Source organism: Euleptes europaea, chromosome 3, assembly GCF_029931775.1.
Source record: "Euleptes europaea isolate rEulEur1 chromosome 3, rEulEur1.hap1, whole genome shotgun sequence".
Lineage (NCBI taxonomy): Eukaryota > Metazoa > Chordata > Lepidosauria > Squamata > Sphaerodactylidae > Euleptes > Euleptes europaea.
Window position 1 is genome coordinate 5,019,207 of NC_079314.1, and position 21,770 is coordinate 5,040,976.

Consider the following 21,770-nt stretch of genomic DNA (forward strand, 5'->3'; position numbering starts at 1 on the left):
TGATATACAAGAAAAAAGTAAATATGGGGAAAGAAGATTCTGTATACTTACTGTTCACTTCAGATTTTTTACTGGTAACAGACCATGTGACGAACAGCTGATGAAGAATAGGAAATGTGTTGTGCAGGTAGAAGAAAGAAGAGAGAAAATATGTGCAGGTAGAAGAAAGGAGAAAATATGAGCAGAACACATAATATTTTACAGAAGAGACAACCAAAGGGTGAAGAACAGTGGATGGCCTAAAGACAAGAACTGGAAAAAATGGCAACTACAGCCAAAGAGTCGCTATGAGTATGGCTGTTGAATTGGATTTGAGTATGGCTGTTGAACTGGATTTGGCAATGAGATCTTGAGTTAACGTAGCCAGCACTGACTGGGTGAATTAGTCTTCACCGGCATTCTGATGACACTAGACCAGTGGTTCCCAACCTATGGGTCGCGACCCCCAAGGGGGTCGCGAAGTGTTTTCTGAGGGGTCACCACGTTATTTTTACTGATAACCATATTTTACAGTGAGGGCACTGAGGGCGGTGCCCACGCTCGCCATGCCTGTGCTGGCGCCCTTCCCCACCTCGGTTCCCGGCGGCAGCGTCTCTTGGGCTGTGCGGTGTTGCCGCGCTGAGGGCGGTGCTCCTTCTCCCCATGCCCACGCTCCCCATGCCTGCGCTGGCGCTGTCCCTCTCCTTGCACCGGGGGCAAGTGCCCCCACCAAACCCCCCCAAGATCCGGCCCTGCTAGAGACAATAGCTCTGTTCACAGGTTGCAGTGAATGTGTGTATGCATCTTCGTGGCCTCTGTGCAGTCCCACATGGGACCTGCGCAGGCCAGCGACGGAGAAATTTCTCCCTCTCGCCCGTTTCTTGCCCGGCAACGGCTCTTCCCGCCAAAACGAGGGGAGGGGGAGGGGCGTCTTCCAACCCTCAGTCCTTCCTTCGCCACTGCGGAGTGTAGACATCTAGAGAGCTTCTCTTCAATTACTTCAGTGTGCGTGGCTGAGTGTATGAGTAAAACCCCACGTTTATTCAGGTACTGGTTCATTTTGAAAGTGAACATGCAGTGGCTTCTTCTTACAAACAGGTGTATGCCTGTACATGAAGGTTGTACATACATTCATATATTCTGCAAAATCTATTTTTAATGTGTTTTCTTTTTATAATGTGTTTTCTTTTTAATGTGTTTTTTATTGAAAATGTTATTTTATGGCTTTATGCAAATGTGGCGGGGGTCGCAGGTTACTTGGCAATTGTAAAAGGGGGTCGCGACTCGAAAAAGGTTGGGAACCACTGCACTAGACCATCTGAACAGACGGGCATGTACTATTTGGCAATTGTCATGTCAAAATTCAGTCTGAGCTGCGCTCCTGATTCAGCTGGCTTTGTTTAAGGGGTGCCAGCTTCTGTAGCCAACGGGACACAGAGGGAATAATGTCAGGCTTCTATCTGATGTTTGTAGCTTCCCAGATCTAATGATCAGGCACCCAGCCTTCGTGGGTAAACTGGAGGTGGCCATCTGGTGTAAGGGCCAAGCGGTCTAGCACTGTAGAAGCCCAGGCTGCTGGGACATCTTACCTCTATTTAGCACAATACCATGCACATCCTTTCCCGTTCCTTTCAGTCTTACCAGAAAGCTGCTTCTAATACAAGCTTTGACTAGCATAGGGCAAGGGATGGCACAGTGCAAAATTTATTGAGTGCCTACAGATAAGACAATGGGGCCCAGTTATTTAGCTCAGTGAGAGCCAGCTTCTGTATTTTCTAGGGCCTCTTTGTTCTCCAGTGTGATATTACCAATTTAACAGTTAAGTACTGCAATGACTCAAGCTTTGTGCCTCCAAATCTATTGCATGTAACTTTAGGCACCTAGATCTGGGTAGAGGGTTTTTTTCACAGCATGCTTATCAAAGGATGACTGTGTGTGTAAAGTGCCGTCAAGTCGCAGCCAACGTATGGCAACCCATTAAGACAGGGGTGTCAAGAGCTCTTATCCGGCCCGCAAGCCAGGCGAGGCAGCCCCCTCCCCCCGCCAATCTTGATCTGGGCTGGTGAGGCATGGCCCGACCAAGTGACATTTATTTCATAGCTGGCCCTTGTAACAATTGAGTTTGACACCCCTGCATTAGGGTTTTCAAGGCAACAGAAAAACAGAGGTGGTTTCCCATTAGACTTCCTTGGTGATCTCCCATCCAAGAACTAACCAGGGCCGATCCTGCTTAACTTATGAGATCTGATGAGATCAGGCTAACTTGGGCCATCCAGGTCAAGGCAAAAGGATAACTATACCAAAAAGAAAAAGAGCGCAAGGCAGACAGGAGCTGGGAAGAGAGCTCAGAGACTTTTTCTCTGGAATGATGTTTCTCTCATTTCACAAAAATACAGGTTGAGTATCCCTTATCCAGACTGCTTGGGACCAGAAGTGGTCTGTACTTCAGATCTAGCCATATATTGGAATATTTTGGAATTTTTGCATATACATAATGAGATCTTGGGGATGGGATCCAAATTCATGTTTTATATACGCTTTATACACATAGCCTGAATGTAATTTGAATTTTTTTTAAAAAAAAAATTGTTTCCATTGAACCATCAGAAAGCAAAGGTGTAACTATCTCACCAGAATACCCGTATCAGCTGTTAAACAAGAGCAACAACAAAAACCAAACTAACAACGGCAGGCTACGTCTTTACCTACGATGCAGTGTGCCCTGTATTTTATTTTTTTTAAGTGAGAGGAAACATTGAAAGCAGGTGGCACGGATCTTCCTGCATGCCAGCTCGAAGGGTCCGGTTTTCAGATCAGTCCAGATAAGGGATACTCTACCTGTACAATTCAAATAAGAAGAGAGCAGGCCACCTACACCATCGTAAGAATTTACCTCTGCTCAGAAGCCAACAGAAGCACAGCGGAAAAGTTATGCCTTACATAGCCTCCAAAATCTCTGCAAGGTTGGGGCCTTCCTTACGTCCTCAGGAAACCTGTGCCATGCAACAGGAGTGGCCACCAAGGAAAGGCCATGTCTAAGCAACAGCAGTTCCCACTAACCTCAATGGAGGATCTGTTTAATAAGGGTCCCTGATTCAACCATGCCGCAGTCTTTGGAACACATATCGGTAGAGGTGGCCCCGAAGACAAAGCCAAGCTCAAAATGATAACCACTCTTTGACAATATGCTATGCTCAGGCTTGAGAGACGGGGGCTCAAACACGGTTAAGGATTCACTGGGCACCCTTGAACTAGTGCTGGGGACCAGGGATGTCTGGCTTCAAATTCCTTCACATCTGTACAAAGCTCACTTGGCCAAGACCCTGACTCAGCAATCTGGGGTAGTTGGGAGGAAGGATATAATGGGACAACCCCTAATATAATACTGAGCTCCTGGGGGAAGGTAGGATACAAATGTGATACACTTTAAAAATAATGGTTGTGGCAACATGGTACTTTAATGGAGCACATTAAAAGATTGAGATGATGCAATATATTCACTGTCTTGAGTTTCACACTCCTAATAAACATCTTACAATTAGGCAGTGTTAGTATTACATACAGAGAGCTGCTAGCACTCACGCTTTAGAGCAGTGGTTCCCAACCTTTTTTTGACCAGGGACCACTAGGACTTTTTTGTTCGGTACAGGGACCCCAAGGTTCAAAATAAAAATTCCGAGAATTTGAAAATAAACTTTAATCATAACTGTTAGTTAAACATTAAACTTAGAATAATATTTGAATATATATTTTTATAATAGAGAACTTTTAATTAAAAATATTAATTTATTATGGGTTTATAACTTTGTTTCACGGACCTTAATTTAGTTCTCACGGACCCCTGGGGGTCCATGGACCCCTGGTTGGGAACCAGTGCTTTAGAGAAACAAAACACAGAAACAAAAACCACCAGGACATAATATGGATTCAGGAAGATGGCGAGCGTTGCTGCCCACTGACAGTATTTGCAGATTTGCCTACGCCAATTCTTCACTGTAATGTAAGAGGTACAGAACCTATAACAAATGGTAGACTCAAGGTACAAAGAGTGCAAAGAAGCTATATTGCAAGCTGCGAATAGGCACAGAAGGCAGCTGCAGCCAGCCATCAAAAGCCACAAGGTGCTAAATGGGTGTGCATTCCCCCGCTTCTGAAAGAAATATCAAGAAAGCAATCGCTGGCAGGATCCGATTGCAGAAAGGAGGGGAGAGGGGGAAAGCAAAATGCAACCCAGCTGAAGAGCTAGCTTGACTATAGATGGCTAACAGATGAGGTAGGTGACACAAAACATTGCTTGAAGAATAAAGTGGGGAGGGGGGATAGAAAAATCATTAGTCTGGATGCTGAAGACCTAACCAGCAAATTTCTACCAAGGTTCCTGCCATCTCTTATTTTTGAGCGCTGGAACTGCTGCTGAGAAACTATATTAACAACAATAAACTTGGCGGATTGAATTCTACTTCCCAGTAAAAGGACTGCGAAGCCTTCCCAACTGAATTTACCAACACACTAATGAGAGAGTCCCTGAGAGAGAAGAGTCCCAAATGTAACAAGTTTATTAAGTTTCCCCATTTAATTGCATTAAAAGTATGCATTTACCCTCCCCAATTACCCTAATGCCAGAGAGTAAATTATCCCTCAGTTATTCATGTGTGTGTATGTACACAACACGGAGAGGTTCAAAACTTGAGAACAGAGGCAGCAGCAGGAGGAACAGTTTCAAAAGCACCACTTCTATTTCTTTTTGATGTTGCCTAGTAGGGATGCCAGCCTCCAGGTGGGACCTGGGGATCCCCTGGAATGACAGCTCATCTCCAGGTGACAGAGCTTAGTTCCCCTGGAGAAAATGGATACTTTGGAGAGTAGACTCTACGGCATTGTACCCCACTGAGCTCCCTGTCTTCCCCAGGCTCCATCTCCCAAATCTCCAGGAGTTTCCCAACCTGGATCTGGCAACTCTACCCTCCCATCCCCCGCTGGTGGCCAGGGGGGACCTGACAACAGTAGTGTTTGGCCGCACAACCCCAGCAACCAAATCGGAGCCCTGGCAGTCAGACAAGCTTGATCCACAGACATAAGTTCAGAGAAATCATAAGGCTGCAACCAGATCTTAATGTACAAGTAACCTAGCAGGTGGTGAAGAGTAAATTACTATTTCTTGTAACTTTGCCTATTTTAACATTCCCTGCAGCAAACAAGGAATCCTGCTTGTTGAGGTCCAGGCTCCTATCCCTTGTTCCAGCTGCAAAGGGCCACAGAAGAGCATGACTGCTATGATGCAGTTTTATTCCTCAGGGTTTCAGAATCTCTCATATTATACATGAAAAAAGACTTTCTCCCTCTCAACGATAAAAGATCAGCAACAGCAAACAAGGTGCCCAACGCTCCTGTGTGAGGCACGAATGCAGGGAAAGTTGGAGAGGTTCTGGGAGACAGTTTGCACTAAAGAGCCAGTGTGGTGCAGTGGTTAAGAGTGGTGGGCTCTAATCTGGAAAACTGGGTTCGATTCCCCACTCCTCCTCATGAAGCCTGCTTGGGCCAGTCACAGTTCTCTCCGAACTCTCCCAGCCCCACCTACCTCGCAAGGTGTCTGTTGTGGGGAGAGGAAGGGAAGGAGACTATAAGCTGGTTTGATTCTCCTTTTAAAAAGGTATATAAAAGTCGACATATAAAAACCAACTCTTCTTTTTCTAGGTCTGTCTAGCACCCCCCCTCCCAACTGAGACTGCAATATGAAGGAGAAGAGACAAACCAACAAGGGCTGCTTCCACATGGTTAGGATTCTCTGCTTTGCTTTGATCACTACTGCAAATGCAGAGGCATGCATGCTGGTGAGGGGGCTTCCACACGGGAGTTTTCTGCACACCTTTTGGTCTCTCCCCCCATAAATACTCACATGATCTGCTGCAACTCTGTGTTGACCCTTGAGGGCACAGTCATTACAGCTGCTGTGGCAGCTCACTCCACCCTTTTTTTGGGGGGGGGTGATGATGGCAGGGAAATTGTGCCAATGTGGACGGGATCTTAATAGGGCAGCCAAATGGTACCTTCCAGATGGTGTGCTAATTTGCATGGACTCCATTGTGTCGAAAAACATTGGGGTAAAAAAGGTTTAGCAAAGAACATACAGAAGAACGGAAACATGTGGAAACTGGGCAGTTACAGCATCGCATTATGTGGAAGCTGCAGGAAAAAAATTGCCCTAATGTGGAAGCCAAGGAGGAGATAAACCTGTGTGGAAGAGCTAGACTGGCGTCCATTAGCACCTTAGGAGACCAACAAGATTTCCAGTGTATGTCTGAGAGTCAGAGCTCCCTAAACAAGCTTCGACTCTCCGAAGCTCATACCCTGGAAATCTTGTTGGTCTCTAAGGTGCCACTGAACTTGAGTTTAGCTCTTCTACTGCAGACCAACATGGCTACCCACGTGGAACCATCTTTATGTTCCAAGGGAAGGGATTTCTCAGCAAAGTACACAAACTTCGCTGGTGTAGGTGTTTGAAAATCATTGGAGAACTCTTTAGGCACTACAAGTACTCTCCCACTGGCAACCTTACTAAAATCAATTCAAGTCTGCCCTCCTCTGCTTCTACAAGCGCACCACAGGATGAGGTCCTCAAGCACCATCTGTTGCCACTCCCACCCCCCCACAGCAAAATAATGCCAAGTGAAACCAGATCTTTAATTTGGACACTAATATGCTGGTAACATGTTCCTCTAAATTAATGTTTCAATAGTAACACATGGTATAATTTAGAATGTAAACAAAGTATTATCTAGTAGGAAGCAACTGGACTGTTTTCTTGCAAACAAACCAAAGCAGGGGTAGGGAGCAGGAAACAAACATGATTAGCATGGAAATTGTGTGTGGAATCCAGTAAGTGGACAAGCCTCTAGGGATTCCCAATGATGGAATTTGTCACTGCGATTGCAAACACGTAGTGGCATTGCCAGGTTTAGATGGGCCATTTTATTATATGCAAATAGCCTTGTATTTGGATGGCATTTTGTATACTGTGTGTGCATCCTTCATTATTGAAATGCCTTTTTAGCTTGGTTATCAATCAACTCACTTCACAAGGAGACAGTGGCTGCTTTTCACACAGAAGTAGGGCTTCAGCCAAAAGAAAAGAACGTTTTTAAATAAGCAGCCCGTTGGGGGGCGGTTTGAGTCAGGGCTAAGTGGCACTCTATAACGATACTATGCAATATTCTACTATTTTTAGAACCATGTGCAAAACCAAAGAAAGATGGTTGGGTTACCTGGAGTTTCTCTCTGGGTCTAACAGAGCCCCTGGAGAACTACTTTTGCATCCATCCCTGGCCAGTGCCCAGTTTTCCAGAGAGCCCCTTGGGAGGGAGGAACCCTGCTGGGGGCCCAGTCACTGAGGGGCCCAAAGATCACGCTGCTGTTCTGTGCTGACGACTGGGTGAGTGGTTGAGAGGCCCCCAGCAAATATGGCCCACAGAGCACTTGAAGAAATATGCCAACTTTCTCTACCTTTTATATGCCAACTTTTATATGCCAACTTTCTCTACCTTTTTAAGGAGCCTTAAAGCAGCTTACAATCACCTTCCCTTCCCTCACTATAACAGGTGGAGGTAGGTGGAGCTGAGAGAGTTCGGAGAGAACTGTGACTAGCCCAAGGTCAACCAGCAGGCTTCATGTGTAGGAGTGGGGAATCGAACCCGGTTCTCCAGATTAGAGTCCACCACTCCTAACCACTGATCTACACCGAGTTCACAGTCCCAGCTATTCCAACATGCATATATTAAGTATTCTCAGAGACTGAAGTAAGCAGTCACTTTCCCAGATCTCTTTCCTGACTCCTTCCCTCCCCATCTGTCTCTTTACTGGGCAAGGAAAAACCAAAACAGAACTGCAACACACACACGGACACAAAACGTAGCCTCTTTTCAGTGAAACTGCTCAAAGAGGCTTCATTCCTTGAGGACAGGCAGCGTGGTACAGTGGTTACAGAGTCAAACTAGGATCTGAGAGACCCAGGCTTGAATCTCTGCTCTGCCATGGAAGCCTGCTGGGTGAGCTTAGGCCAGTCATGCATTCTCAGCTCGACCTACGTCACAGGGTTGTTGTGAGGATAAAACAGAAGAAAGGAGAGTGATGTAAGACGTTTTGAGAGAATGGGGAGAAAGGTGGGGTATAAATGAAGTAAATAAACAAATAACTTATTATGGAAAGGACAAATCCTCCTCCCAAGCATTTATTTTAAAGCATACTAGACTCCCCTGTGGCTGTTCTTCCTCCCCTACCCCTCTCATTTAGCTGCCTCCTGGTTGCGGACAAGACAGAACCTCTTCAGTTAAAACTGCCTTTCTGTTACGCAGTGGCTACATTCAGGGAGATGCAAAACAGTTTTGATCTTATCTTACAGAGGTTACGGCTGTGATAAAAACATGATACTGCAGATATTACACACACGCAATCAGGAAGTGTACCAAATAGACCTTACAAAGTCACGCGACAGCGTAACAAACTTTGTCCTTCTTTCACCGTTTCCTTCCATGCAATAAGTCCTGTCACAGCCACCACCCAGTTTGGAAAACCAGGTCTAAAAGCTTTAATTGGCTGTAGGAATCAACTTTAGATCATTATCTGGTGAGGGGAACAGTTTTCATCAGTAAAGGCTGCAAGCCAAGGGCCCACTCATTCCCAGTCAAAACCATTTTGGCTATGGTGTTACCATAACAGGCCTTACCTTCTAACAGTGACTTCTGTTTATTAAATGGTATGCTGTCATTTTTTTGTTGTCTAATAGTCTAATGTTGCCTAATAGACTCTTCAAAATGTTAAAGAGACACCTATAGAGAGTTGGATCATTCGCCAACTTAAGATCAACTAAATGGCTAAAAGCTGACAACCAATTAAATATTTTTGATAGAGCCTTATTTAAAAAGGGTAATCAACATGAATAAAGTGTAAGCTAAGTGCCAACAATAAAGGCCTTTCTTATGCATTGCTGCCCAGAGGACCCTATTTGGGTGGAAAGGCAGTATATAAATGTTTTACATCAATAAAAATAAACCTACAGCTTTGGCTAACTGTGCCAGAAGGAACACGGGTTATTTCCATGACATAGCTAGATGCTCTAAACCAGCAGTTCTACAACTAATAATGAAATTTTGTGCAGTACATTTAAAAATCACCCAGAAAGTGTATCGATTAAAATCACTGATTTGAAAAAAGGTTTCGCTTTTTTAAAAATTTGTGCATTGCCTGAACAAGAGTTCATGTTGGTTTTGTAAAAATTACTATCTACTGGCTTGCAACTGAAGCCTGTATTACCTAGGATGCAAACTCACGTGCCATTTGCACTATACAATTATAAATGCTTGGAAAGAGAAAATAATGGACTTCTGTTTGGCTCTGTGTTCACATATAAAGATACTAATCAAAATCACTTACTGACAAGGGCCACACAGTAAAATATGTTGCACTACAAAATCTTCCATAAGCAAAGGCAGTAATTACTAGGGAAAACAATGTTTCTTCATGAGATGGGAAGTAAACACCCTCACTGTTCAGCTGCCAGACTCAATGCCATTCATTACTTACCACTATAATAAATACAAGACCTATCATACAGGTTGAGTATCCCTTCTCCGGACTGCTTGGGACCAGAAGTGATCCGTATTTTGGATCTTTCGAATTTTGGAATATTCTGGAATTTTTGCATATACATAATGAGATATCTTGAAGATGGGACCCAAGTCTAAACACGACATTCATCTGTGTTTTATATATACTTTATACACATATTCTGAATGTAATTCTAAACAATATTTTAAATAATTCTGTGTACATTGAACCATCCCTGGCGCTGCTGAGGGACTGTGATTAATGCCAGCATGCTGGCTCAAAAGGTCCGGTTTTCAGATCATTCCGGATATCGGATGCCTGATACTCAACCAGTATTTGCAATGTTGCCTCCAAAGTCTGTTTATTTCTTTAAGGGAGAAATTAGATTTTAATGTGTTGTCTGACAGAGCGCTGTAAGTGGAGTTGTGAGAGACAAACTTAGCTTTTAAAATGTATTAAATCAGAATCTTAAACTAACCTTTTTAACAAGATGCATTTAACAGAACTGCAATTTCAAATCTTTTCAAAATCCAATTTAAAAAAGTCATCCATTTTATCCATTTTGCATTTGTGTTTGGCAACCACTTTGAAACCACACACTTCTCCACCCCAACCGACACCCACTGCCTGTATTCTGAACACTAATTTATAAAACCTCCATGACCTACTGCCAGGTTCCACTGCAGCTTGGGAACTGCTCAAAACCTGGCCATTTATGCATGGGAAGTTTTGCTTTGGATTTGCCACTCTCTAGATGCGCATTTTCTCCAGCCAGATTCCATCAAAACTCAATAATAAGCGCCCATGCAGATATCTGAGAATTCGGATGGGGAAAATGTGCATCTGGAGAGCAGCAAATCCAAAGCACAACCTCCTGTGCATAAATGACCTACAGTTTCCAGGACATAAACAGAAGCGTGAAATACCACAATGTTGTGGTCTGCACTGGGGTTGTCTGGACGAAGGATTGTTACCTGAATAGTTTTCATTATTCTTTCCTACACAAGACACAGTTCACACCAAAAAAGTCAAGGTAAGGCATGGTTTTCAAGTTATGATCAGATGGTTGTTCATAAGAAGGGGGGGGGGAACTGTCATTATTAATCAGATTCTAATTTCAGGTACCCTGCAATACAACTAAAGAAACGCATCCCAAATATACATTCCCACAATCTGCAGCTTGAGGAAGCCTCTTCTGATTATTTAACATATTCACTCCTTAAAAACAGACAACTGCATTTACCATTAATGTAAAGGGCACAACGATAACTCAGTTCCAACTAAAATAGCAAGAATTCCATGTTTTAATGTTTTCAATTAACTTCACTTCTCCTAAACATTCTTAGCTGCCAAATATGAGGAATTTGTTTTTACTACTTGCTGAAAGAAAGAAAAATCATCAACCTCCAGCTTCCATTTGATTTAACATAGCAGACCGGCACCAATGGGAGAATTCTTTGGCAAAAAGAGTCAGAAACTAAAAGCACAATCCTCAGAACACTTTCCTGCAAGTAAGCTCCACTGAGCAGATCTGCTTAGGACGGCACTGTAAGCTACTTTTAAGGAGCAATTTTGGGACACACACACTTATTTTCAAAATGTCAAAGTAGCAAGAAAGGATCAAACTGACAGTGAAATCCTTGGCAGAATTATTCTAGTCTAAACCCGCTGAAGTCAACAGGCTTAAACTGAAGCAACTCTGCATGGGATTGCACCTTTAGCCCCCCCCCCCCATTTTGGATAGATTTCTTTCTCTTTTTAAAGAGGGGAGCAGTTATTCAGACTTAACTGAGATCCATCCTTTTTTTAACAATGCAAGCAATAATAGAAATACACAAGTTAGAATTCAAACACTACCTCAGAACTTTAACACTAAAAATTTTATTCTTAACCACATTTAGTTAGCAGTGTGGGTGATTTCTATGGCATAAACTTTCAAATAAATGTGTACAGGACAACGGTGAAATAACATCATCTGCACTCATTTATAATCAGGTCATTTCAGTGAAATTCTTGGCTGGCAGTGGCAGCCAAGCACTTAAGTAAATACTCAGGAATCTAACAGTACATGAAACCCAACTGCAAATGAAATAAACTCCAACCAATATTATCATAACTTTTAAATTCTAGATTCCCTTCAAACCATTAAAATACTCAAACAAATGAGAAAAACTTCTCTTTAGATAACATTAAAAGGCCTCAGACAAAACAAGGCTGATTTGGCCAAAACCTCAACAATGTAATGCACTCATTAAAAGCCAGTTTTCAGCTGTCTTGACAAAACACAATGCACCTCAACCCCCTCACACCTTCAACCCCCCCCACCTTCAGAGTTTTCCACATGTCTGTTGTTGTATACAGTTTTCTTACAGAAAGCTTTGATAAACATCATCAGTAATCAAAAAATACAGTCACCAAGGTACATCCAAAGAACATGAATTTGGCCAAAACAGAAAAATAGAGTTAGACGGCTTAATAATTTTTAACATTGAATTTACAAAGACAAATTTGCTCAGAAAATAGAACAACTCTATGCACACATATAGTTGGAACTCTCTAGGTATCATAGTTTATTATTGTGCACTTTAAGGCATTTAGATGCTTCGATAAACTAAAAAAAAAGATTAAAATGTTGAAGTTCTATTATGGGAATAAAAAAATGCCTTGGCCAGAGAACTAGCATTCATATGCATATAAAGGCATAAAGAAAATCTAAACACAGTGTGTTAAAAGGGGGAGGGGCATCCTGAACTTAAACGAAGCGAAGACCACACACAAAACCAAGAGAATACCTTAAAAGTAGTAAGAAAGAAAGGAACACAAGGGGGGAAGATATTTGTCAACAAAAAAGAAAATAATAATTTCAAATGCATTCAGTTGTTAGATCATACATTAGAACTGTGTTTTTGTTGTTGTTTTCTCAAATCAAATCAGGCACGCAATAGTTCGCAAGACAAGGCCTAAAGCTCAACTTTGAGATCTCGTAAAGAGGAGGTGAGTAGAGGACAGCCCTTATCTGGCAGATCTTCCTTGTTCCACAGAAATCAAGACTGCATTTCTACACTACCAGCTCAAATCCCTCCACTACGTTTGTGGAAATGCCTTAAGAAGCAGTTATAAACACACCAGCTTCCCTTTTTAATCCAACACTGGGGGGGGGGGAGAGAAGCTTTTTCCCTCCCCTACACCTCACCATCTGAGACCCAAGCGAAAAGACCCATCTGCTGGGGGCATCCTTTAGCTTTTATTTTGGCGGTTGAGTGGGGGTGTGGGGGAAACCCAAAAACAAAACAGATGATGCCTTTTGCAACCGGGAAATAAAAATAAATAACTAAATCGAGATAGAACCATCCAGCGCTGCTGGGAACGGATCTCCTCCTGTATTTTTTAAAAATCTCTCCCCACCCCCCCTTGCTGGAGAAGGAAAAACCTAGCCCAAAAGCCTTATGGAGATATGCGAAGGAAGAGGTGGGGGGGGGAAGAGTCCCCCAGCGCCCCCTCCCCCCAACGATTAGAACGTTGTGTATCATTTTTATAAAGCTACATTGTATTCTGTAGACGTGCCCTGCAGACGCCAGGAATAGGAGGCTGTTTGGGGGGAAGAACTGGATGGGGGGAGCCACGGGGAGCCGCCAGGGCTGCTGCCCAGGGAGGGGGGGCACGGGCGCCTCTCCCCCCGGGCTTTTTCCGCCCTGTCACAGCCCGGAGTTGCAGGTAGGGAGAGTTAAGAGATTTAAAGCGAAATTGCTACATTGTAACAAACTCACCGTGATGTTTGAGCAGCAGTCAGCGCGGGGTCTCCGAGACATCCCCGCACGGGCTCCGGAGGCAGGACCCCAGCAGGCACAGGCTCATAGCGGGTCAGCGCAGTGCCTGATTGCAAGGGAGCCGGGCTGCCTAGAACCGGCAAAGTTAAAAAAAAAGAAGAGGGAAAAACAAGAGGATGAAAGGCAGGGAAATAGGCACACCTATGGTTTTAGTTTACTTTTTTTTTTTAAAGCGAGAGCTTTAAGTTAAAACACACACACACACACACAACTCGCCTTCCTCCACCCCTTTCCGCGCAATTTGCATTTGTATCGCCCCACCCCCTCCCTGCTTTCAAAACAGCCACGCGCGCGCGCGCGCACGCACGCTCCGGAGGAGAGCCGCGCACGAAGACATCATCGCAGGGCTGTCAAAGCAGGGGGGCGAATTAAAGGGACGCGCGCGGGCGGCCTCCGCGATCGCTCCCTGCTCAAGAGGAAGGGGAGGCGCGCACGCCAGTCTTTCCTCCTGCTGGAGTCCTGGCTCCAAAGCAGCTCTTTATATTTGGGACCTCACGGGTATTCGGCTTTCCTGAAAAGACCCGCAATTTAGGAGAGAATGGATTTACAGGGGATTCGTCTCCACCTTGTACACAGACATAGGCAAGCTGTATGTTTATAAAGATGCATGGGATGGCGAGACCGATAGACCCAAAGGCCCCTCAAGCCTTCAGACCTTGATGTCGAATAATTCAGAGAGAAAAGGGATTACCAGGGAGGGGGAAGTCCTTAATCCTACTTCATTCAACACAGCTGCAAAGCTAAGAGCACAATCCCGCTCAAACTGAACAGTTATGGCCCACTGGTTTCTAACCACACAGATTTATACATGTGTTTTAATTCTTATACTGAAATCAATGAGAATTTTGTTTTAAATGCTTTCCTTGGCTGGACAATGCCTTAAGTTTGTATCAGGGATAGTCCATGCTTAGTACCTCATTAAGGCAGCAATCCTAAACATGCAAACCAAGGAGCAAGTCCTACTGAACTGTATAAAGATAACCGGTGAGTAAATATGTTTTGAGACTGCCAGACAGAGTTTTATGCAGCTAGGTAACGGTACCAGGCAAACTGAGCATAAATGAAGTTTGTTAATCATGTTTTTAAGCAACCCACAGTGGTGGTATACAGTTCATGTAAGCCAAACTTGGAACTAAACGCTACTCAGTCTTCCTAAACTTTTACAAGTGATGGGACCACAGCAGCATTAAGACAGTTCATGCTGTCCTACTCACTCCTGGGGGGGGGAATGTTATAATCTCCATGGTCCACTGATTTGTGTTCAGTTTCCCATGCATGGTACTTGTGTATCTTAACTGTTGAGATGTAACCTGCATCATATGGTGCTTTTGGTTTAAAAAGGTGCTGTGGAGAGTCACACCAAGATTCACCTAGCACAGTACTTTTTCCCACCAGAATTTGGCTATTGGCCACCTTGGGGACCCTATTTGGGTGGAAAGGCAGATAAAAAGGTTTTAAATAGTGATCCTCACCTTCTGTCCACCTCTTGGTTACACAACCCAGCATACATTAGTGAAATCCATTTTGTCTCCTATTCTGTTCAGCAAGTACGGCCTGACCCTATTAAACTGAAACTATTTATCTCCATGACCAAATCCTGCTTTTTTTGTGTTGTGTACGGAGGAGCTGGAACAGGTTCAGATTGTTGATAACACACTTATGAGCCATCTTAAAGAGCTTTTGGCTACCATATAACTGTTCTGTGTTGGCAAAACTGTCCAGTAAGTAACTACAATGCAAGAATGACAGGGGGGGGGGCGCCTAGGACAAACTAATTTCCCACCAGATGAGCTACATCTGCCCAAACAGCTCCATAGCATAGTTGTTAATGTGGATCTAGAGAAGTAGGGACAGCCACCTCTTCTCTACGCTCCTAGAACAATCAAGGCATTAAATAACTCATTGTACGGAAGTGAGGCTGTCGTATTTTGGTCACGTCATGAGACGACAAGAGTCACTGGAAAAGACCGTCATGATAGGAAAAATTGAGGGCAGCAGGAAAAGAGGAAGACCCAACAAGAGATGGATTGACTCAATAAAGGAAGCCACAGCCTTCAATTTGCAAGATCTGAGCAAGGCTGTCAAAGATAGGACATTCTGGAGGACTTTCATTCATAGGGTCGCCATGAGTCGAAAGCGACTTGACGGCATTTAACACACACACACGGAAGTACAGTAGCAAATATACAATTACTGTATGTACAATTGTACTGTATGTACAATTATAATACATACAGATAGCACCATGAATCCTGGAAGCTTTAGGACAGAGTTCTTTCACATTTGTGTACTACTCTAAAATGCATTACATGTATGAATTTTAATTACTGGGAATTTATAATTAATACCCTACACCGATGCACAGTCTGTTTGCTGTTCCCTATCCTTTACATCAGTATTTATGAATGTAAGGTATTTTAAACACCACCAAAAGAACAAAATAACTAACCAGAAGATAAGAATGTATAATTCCAGCCATTCTTAAGACAGACAAAACAATTTTAATACAAAAACTTACTACAACTATATGTCATAACATACACAAATTTGTGCATATGTTTTAATACACTGAACATTAACGACATTCAGCTGTCCACAATGCAAAACTTTTGTCTATAAGTTTCAGTGACAGTATAAGATTCCTTTACTACTGCTTTGGCCCAAAGTGTAGCAATGTCAGGTGTCTACCAATTATGGCATAAGCACCAACTCAATGGGGAGCCCAATCCTGTGCATATCTGCTCAAAGACAAACCCCAAATAGGGTTTATGTTAAATAATTATGTTGGGCTGCAATCGTATCATTGCCCTTATCTCAAGGAGGCTTGCTTCCTAGTACATATGTTTAGGATTGCAGGTTAAACTGATTAAATCTGCAATTAGCAAGATATACAGCTGCAGAATTATTGGGCTGAAAGCTGCAAACAACCAGAATTCGCTTAGAAATACAAATAAATACTAGCCTCGTCACAAGATATGCAAAGAAAGCCTATACTCTGAGTCGTTACTACAGCCATATAGATAGGGTTGCCAGCTGTGGATTGGGAAACACCTGGAGATTTTGGGTGTGGAGCCTGGGGAGGGTGGGGTTTGGGGAGTAGAGGGACCTCAGCGGGGTATAATGCCATAGAGTCCACCTTGCAAAGGTGCCATGTTCTCCAGGGAAAGGATCTTGATCATCTGGAGATTAATTATAACAGCAGGAGATCTCCAGGTGCCACCTGGAGGTTGGCAACCTTACATCTAGCCCACAGGTGGTCGAATCAGTCCTGGCTTCTAGCAGACATGAGGTGATTTACAAGACAAGGTCAGAGAATTAATACATATGGAAAAGGGAATAATGAAGAGAGTAACTCATAGTCACAATAATTTATCATCCTGTACGTCAAATATGAGACTAACTCTAGTCCCATAATTCACTCAAGCAATGCTCCTAAAACCAAGAAAGCCTTTGCTAGCCCCACCCCAAAAATTGCAAGAATACAGTTTCACAGTCCATAACTCCACACTCTCGTAATATTTACCTTCCCTCAGCCAGCCACATAACCCAGCGTAACTACAGCATCACTCTCAGGGACTGCTCGGGCATTGCACCCGGCAAGAGACGCAAGCAAGCCCTCCACCGGAGCAAGCCCAGGGCTCCCGAGAGCCGCGCACGGAAGTGCCCCGTCCCAGAGCAACGGCCAGGCAGGAAGCGCCTGCGGCCGCGCCGCGCGATCAGGCAGCTGAAGGCCCAGCCCAGGAAAGGGTCCTCGGCGCCCTCATTAAAAACTGGTTTCGCCGGAGAGAGGCGCCTCCCGATTGGCCACGAGTGGAGCCGATCCGAAAGGAGTGGGACGGGCTAAAGGCAGAACCCGTCGTTCTGATTAGACAGGTTAAATGTGATTGACCGGCGTGGGTAATTAGGAAGGGGGCGGGGTTTTCAGCTGTGTTTATACTCTGCCATTGGCTGGATTTGAAATCATCTCTACAGTCTGTTTATGCTGGGGTGGGGCTGGAGAGGGGGGGGGGTTACTTTGGTGCATTATAAAAGGCCGGGGCTGGAAGCAAATAGGGAGTTTCGTGAACAAGAAAGAACGGTGCGAAGCGAGCAGGGAAGGCGCCTGGAAAAAGCATTTTCGCTGGGTTGTTTGGTATTTACTAACTCGTTGCAAAGCAGCGAGCTAAATTTTACACAGTATTTTAGGAACATATACTGCTGCGATTAAGACGTGGAAGACTGCAAAAGGATTTTTTAAAGAAATTTGATTTAAAATAATCTGAGACCTTCCTGGCTTGTATCAGGGATGCCAGCCGTTAGGTGGGACCAGCGGACTCCCCAGAATTACTACTGATTCCAGACTACAGAGATCAGTTGCACTGGAGAAAGTGGGTGCTTTGGAGGGTTGATTCTATGGCATTGTGTCCCACTGAGGTCCCTGTACTCCTCGAGCTCCACCCCTGAATCTTCAGAGGTTTCCCAACCTGGATCTAGCAGGGAAAAAAACCAATCACCTACTGGTGGCCAGGGGGACCTGGCAACCCTAGCTTCCATGTTGTTTACCATCTAGAACTGGTTCTCAACCTTGCGTATGAGCCTTTAAGAGTTTTAACTAGGTACTTGCTCACATCGTTTGGGGGGACAGAAAAGAACTGAAGTCCAGTAATCCTTTAAGACTAACTAAATTTCAGGTGGGGTATGAGTTTGGTGAGCCAGAGCTCATTTCTTCAGATACAGCTAGAATGTGAGTCCATCTATCCTTAAGTAGAGAAGAGTGGATTAGACACACAATGGCAATAGCATGTAAATGTCAAAAGCAAGTAAATTACATTAGCAGGTGTGATTGGATTAGGTGTGATATGCAGAGTGGAAGTAGGTGTGGAGAAATCAGCATTGGTGATAAGACAGGAATCCTAGATCTCTAAAATAATCAAATCCAGGAGAATGCATAGTCTTCAACTTCATTATTAGTAATTCAGCAGTCTCTAATCTTCCTTTGAAATCCCTTTGTAATAGAACTGCTACTCTTAAATCAGCAACTGAATGTTCTGGAAGGTTAACATGTCCCCCCCTACTGCTTTCTGAATGTTGTGGTTTCTGATGTCAGACTTCTGTCCATTTAATCTTTGTTGCAGGGATTGGCCTGTTTGGAAGGATGTTTTGGTAGCAAATGGTTTTGTACTCTGTGGAGTCACTGGTTCCTCTCACTTAACCCTGTGCACTCAGAAGTCACTCTAGCTGATTTCCATATGATTTCAAATGAGAACCATTACAGCTTCAAGCCCTATCTATATTCATCCATGTGTGGATGAAATAAAAATGGTTTATAAAATAGGACTCTGCCACGGAAGGAGGTGAAGAAGATACTTCTGCTCGTGTTAACCGCTTTAACATGTTTGAACCGTCCTCTGGAAGAGCATTCAGCCTCTAAAGATGTTTTGGAATTTTTAAAACACACACACATAAATATGGGTATAATAGAGGACAGCATGTCAGTAGTGATGCCCTAGACCATATGCAACAAATGCACACAACATTTACTATGATCGTTTCAGAGGGTAGTTGTGTTGGTCTGCAGTAGAACAGCTAGATTCGAGTCCAGGAACACCTTAGAGACCAACAAGATTTTCAGGCTATATGCGTTCAACAGTCAAAGCTCCCTTCCTCAGATCTGACAAAGGGAGCTTTGACTCTTGAAAGCTCATACCCTGAAAATCTTGTTGGTCTCTAAGGTGAATCTGGAGTCGAATCTAATGTTTACTGAGTCACATTTCCACACTGTCAGAAATCAAATTTCACAAAATCCAAGTTATGTGTTAAGTGCCTCTGCAAATGAGGTATCTCAGCAACAAATGAACCACTTTGAAAAAAGCTGGTAATCCATGCAAACTGTGTTCCAGAAAGCCCTGATGCCTTGGGAGTTGAGCTAAAATTCCACTACAAGAAGATAATTAATGGTGGACGAGCTATTATAAAGAGGGTATTTTTAGAGCAGAGGTCCCCAACCCTTCTGAGCCTGTGGGAACTTTTGGAATTCTAACACTGGGTGGTGGGCACAACCACAAAATGAGGTGGGCCACAAAACAGCCACCATGGGAGACAGAGCCAACAACAAGTCAAGGAAGCCCAACAGCAGGGGACAAGGGGAGTAAATGTTAAAAATAAACGGAAACAGGAGTCAGGGAGAGGATAAATCCAACACTGTAGCAGCAGCTGTCACAGAAATGTTCATAGAATCAGAGTTAGAAGGGACCACCAGGGTCATCTAGTCCAACCCCATGAACAATGCAGGAAATTCTGAACTACCTCCTCCCCACACCCCCAGTGACCCAGAAGATGGCCAAGGTGCCCTCCCTCTCATGATCTGCCGAATCAGCATTGCTGACAGATAGCCATCTAGCCTCTTAAAAAACCTCCAAGGAAGGAGAACTTACCACCTCCCGAGGAAGCCTGTTCCACTGAGGAACTGCTCTAACTTAGAAAATTCTTCCTAATGTCTAGACAGAATTAATTTCAACCCATTGGTTCTGGTCCGACCCTCTGGGGCAACAGAAAACAACTTGGCACCATCTTCTATATGACAGCCCTTCAAGTACTTGAAGATGGTTATCATATCCCCTCTGTCTTCTCCTCTTCAGGCTAAACATACCCAGCCCCTTCAACCTTTCCTCATAGGACTTGGTTTCCAGACCCCTCCTCTGGACACGTTCCAGCTTGTCTACATCTTTCTTAAATTGTGGTGAGGTCTAACCAGAGCAGAGTAAAGCAATACCATCAGTTTGCGTGATCTGGACACTATATTTCTGTTGATACAGCCCAAGATCACATTTGCCTTTTTATATACCGCGTCACACTGCTGACTCATGTTCAGTGTTTGGTCTACTAAGACCCCAAGATCCTTTTGCACACACTACTGCTGAGACAAGTCTCCCCCATTCTATAATTATGCATTTGATTTTTCCTACATAATGGCAGAAGTTTACATTTATCTGTGTTGAAGTGCATTTTATTAGTTTTAGCCCAATTCTCCACCCTGGCCTCTTTAGGCTCCTCCCATTTTTCCTTCTCATAGGAACGGTTTGTGATTGCGCCTTCAGTATTTCACTTTTAAGAAACTCCCAGCCTTCTTGAACTTCCTTCTCCTTAAGTATATCTGACCATGGGATTCTACCTAGCATAAGTTTAAGTTTGTTAAAATTTGCTCTCCTAAAGTCCAACCTATATGTCTGACTTCGAACAGTTTTTCCTTTCCCCAAGATTGTAAATTCCAAGATTATATGGTCACTACTACCCAGGGTGCCTACTACTTTAATCTCATCAACCAGTTCTTCCCTGTTGGTGAGAATCAAATCTAAGACAGCAGATCCCCTTGTTTCCCTGTCCACTTTCTGGAAAAGGAAGTTGTCAGCAAGACAAGTCAGGAATTTATTGGATCTTGGATTTTTAGCAGAGTTGGACTTCCAACAGATATCTGGGTAGTTAAAATCTCCCATGACCACTATGTCCCGTCTCTTTGTAATCTGGTCTAGGAGTGTCTCATCCAAGTCCTCTGCCTGGTTTGGTGGTTGATAGCAGACCCCCACCATAATATCACTATTATTTCTTACTCCTTTTATTTTTACCCAGAGTCTCGACTGAACTTCTTCACAAGTATACACATCTTTGACATATAATGCTGCTACTCCCCCCCTTCCTCATCTGTCTATCCTTTTAAAACAAGTTGTACCCCCTCAATGTCAATATTCCAATCATGAGTGATATCCCACCAAGTTTCAGTAATGCCTATTAGGTCAAAATCCCCTTCCTGTATAAGGGTTTCAAGTTCTTCCTGCTTGTTTCCCATACTCTGAGCATTAGTGTACAGACATGGTTTATGTGCCCTGAGGTTTCTGTTTCTGAACTTACCCATGAGTTTGTTTCCTCGCATGCATGGCACTCCCTGCAAATCTTTATTGTTCTCATCTCCAGTTATTGTCATCATGCTAGGGTTCTTGACTCGCTCACCCATAGGATTTAGTTTAAAGCCCTCCTTATCAGGTAGGCAAGGCTCTCACCAAAATCCTGTGCAACACTGTGGGTTTCCTTAAAAGATAAGTCTTTGTGGAAAGAGTTCCCTATAGAAGGTGGGATGGAGCTGTCCTATTGCCCTTGGATAAACAATAAAGTTCAGTTCAGTTTCGTTTTTGACCAGCAGATAAAAAGCCCTAAAATTAATCAATACAGGACCAAGATTACAATTTTGTTACGCCAGCCAGAGATCTTCACACTCTAGTGGCTATATAACAAAACTTTGCCACTGTGTAGGAAATAATGACATCTTTATCCTTGAGTAAATAATTAACAATAAAACCATCTGTCTAAAAACTCTGGTCAATAAGGGCAAAA

At 43.6% G+C, this 21,770-nt stretch overlaps 1 protein-coding gene across 1 annotated transcript in view; it reads right to left on the bottom strand.

Annotated features, from left to right (window-relative positions):
* The window catches only part of BICRA (BRD4 interacting chromatin remodeling complex associated protein), a 148,925-nt gene extending 135,461 nt beyond the window's left edge, over positions 1–13,464 (bottom strand). The window contains exon 1 of the mRNA XM_056847532.1: positions 13,347–13,464. The gene's annotated coding sequence lies outside the window, so the exon portion shown is untranslated. The remainder of the gene's footprint in view (positions 1–13,346) is intronic.
* Positions 13,465–21,770: the final 8,306 nt, after the last annotated feature.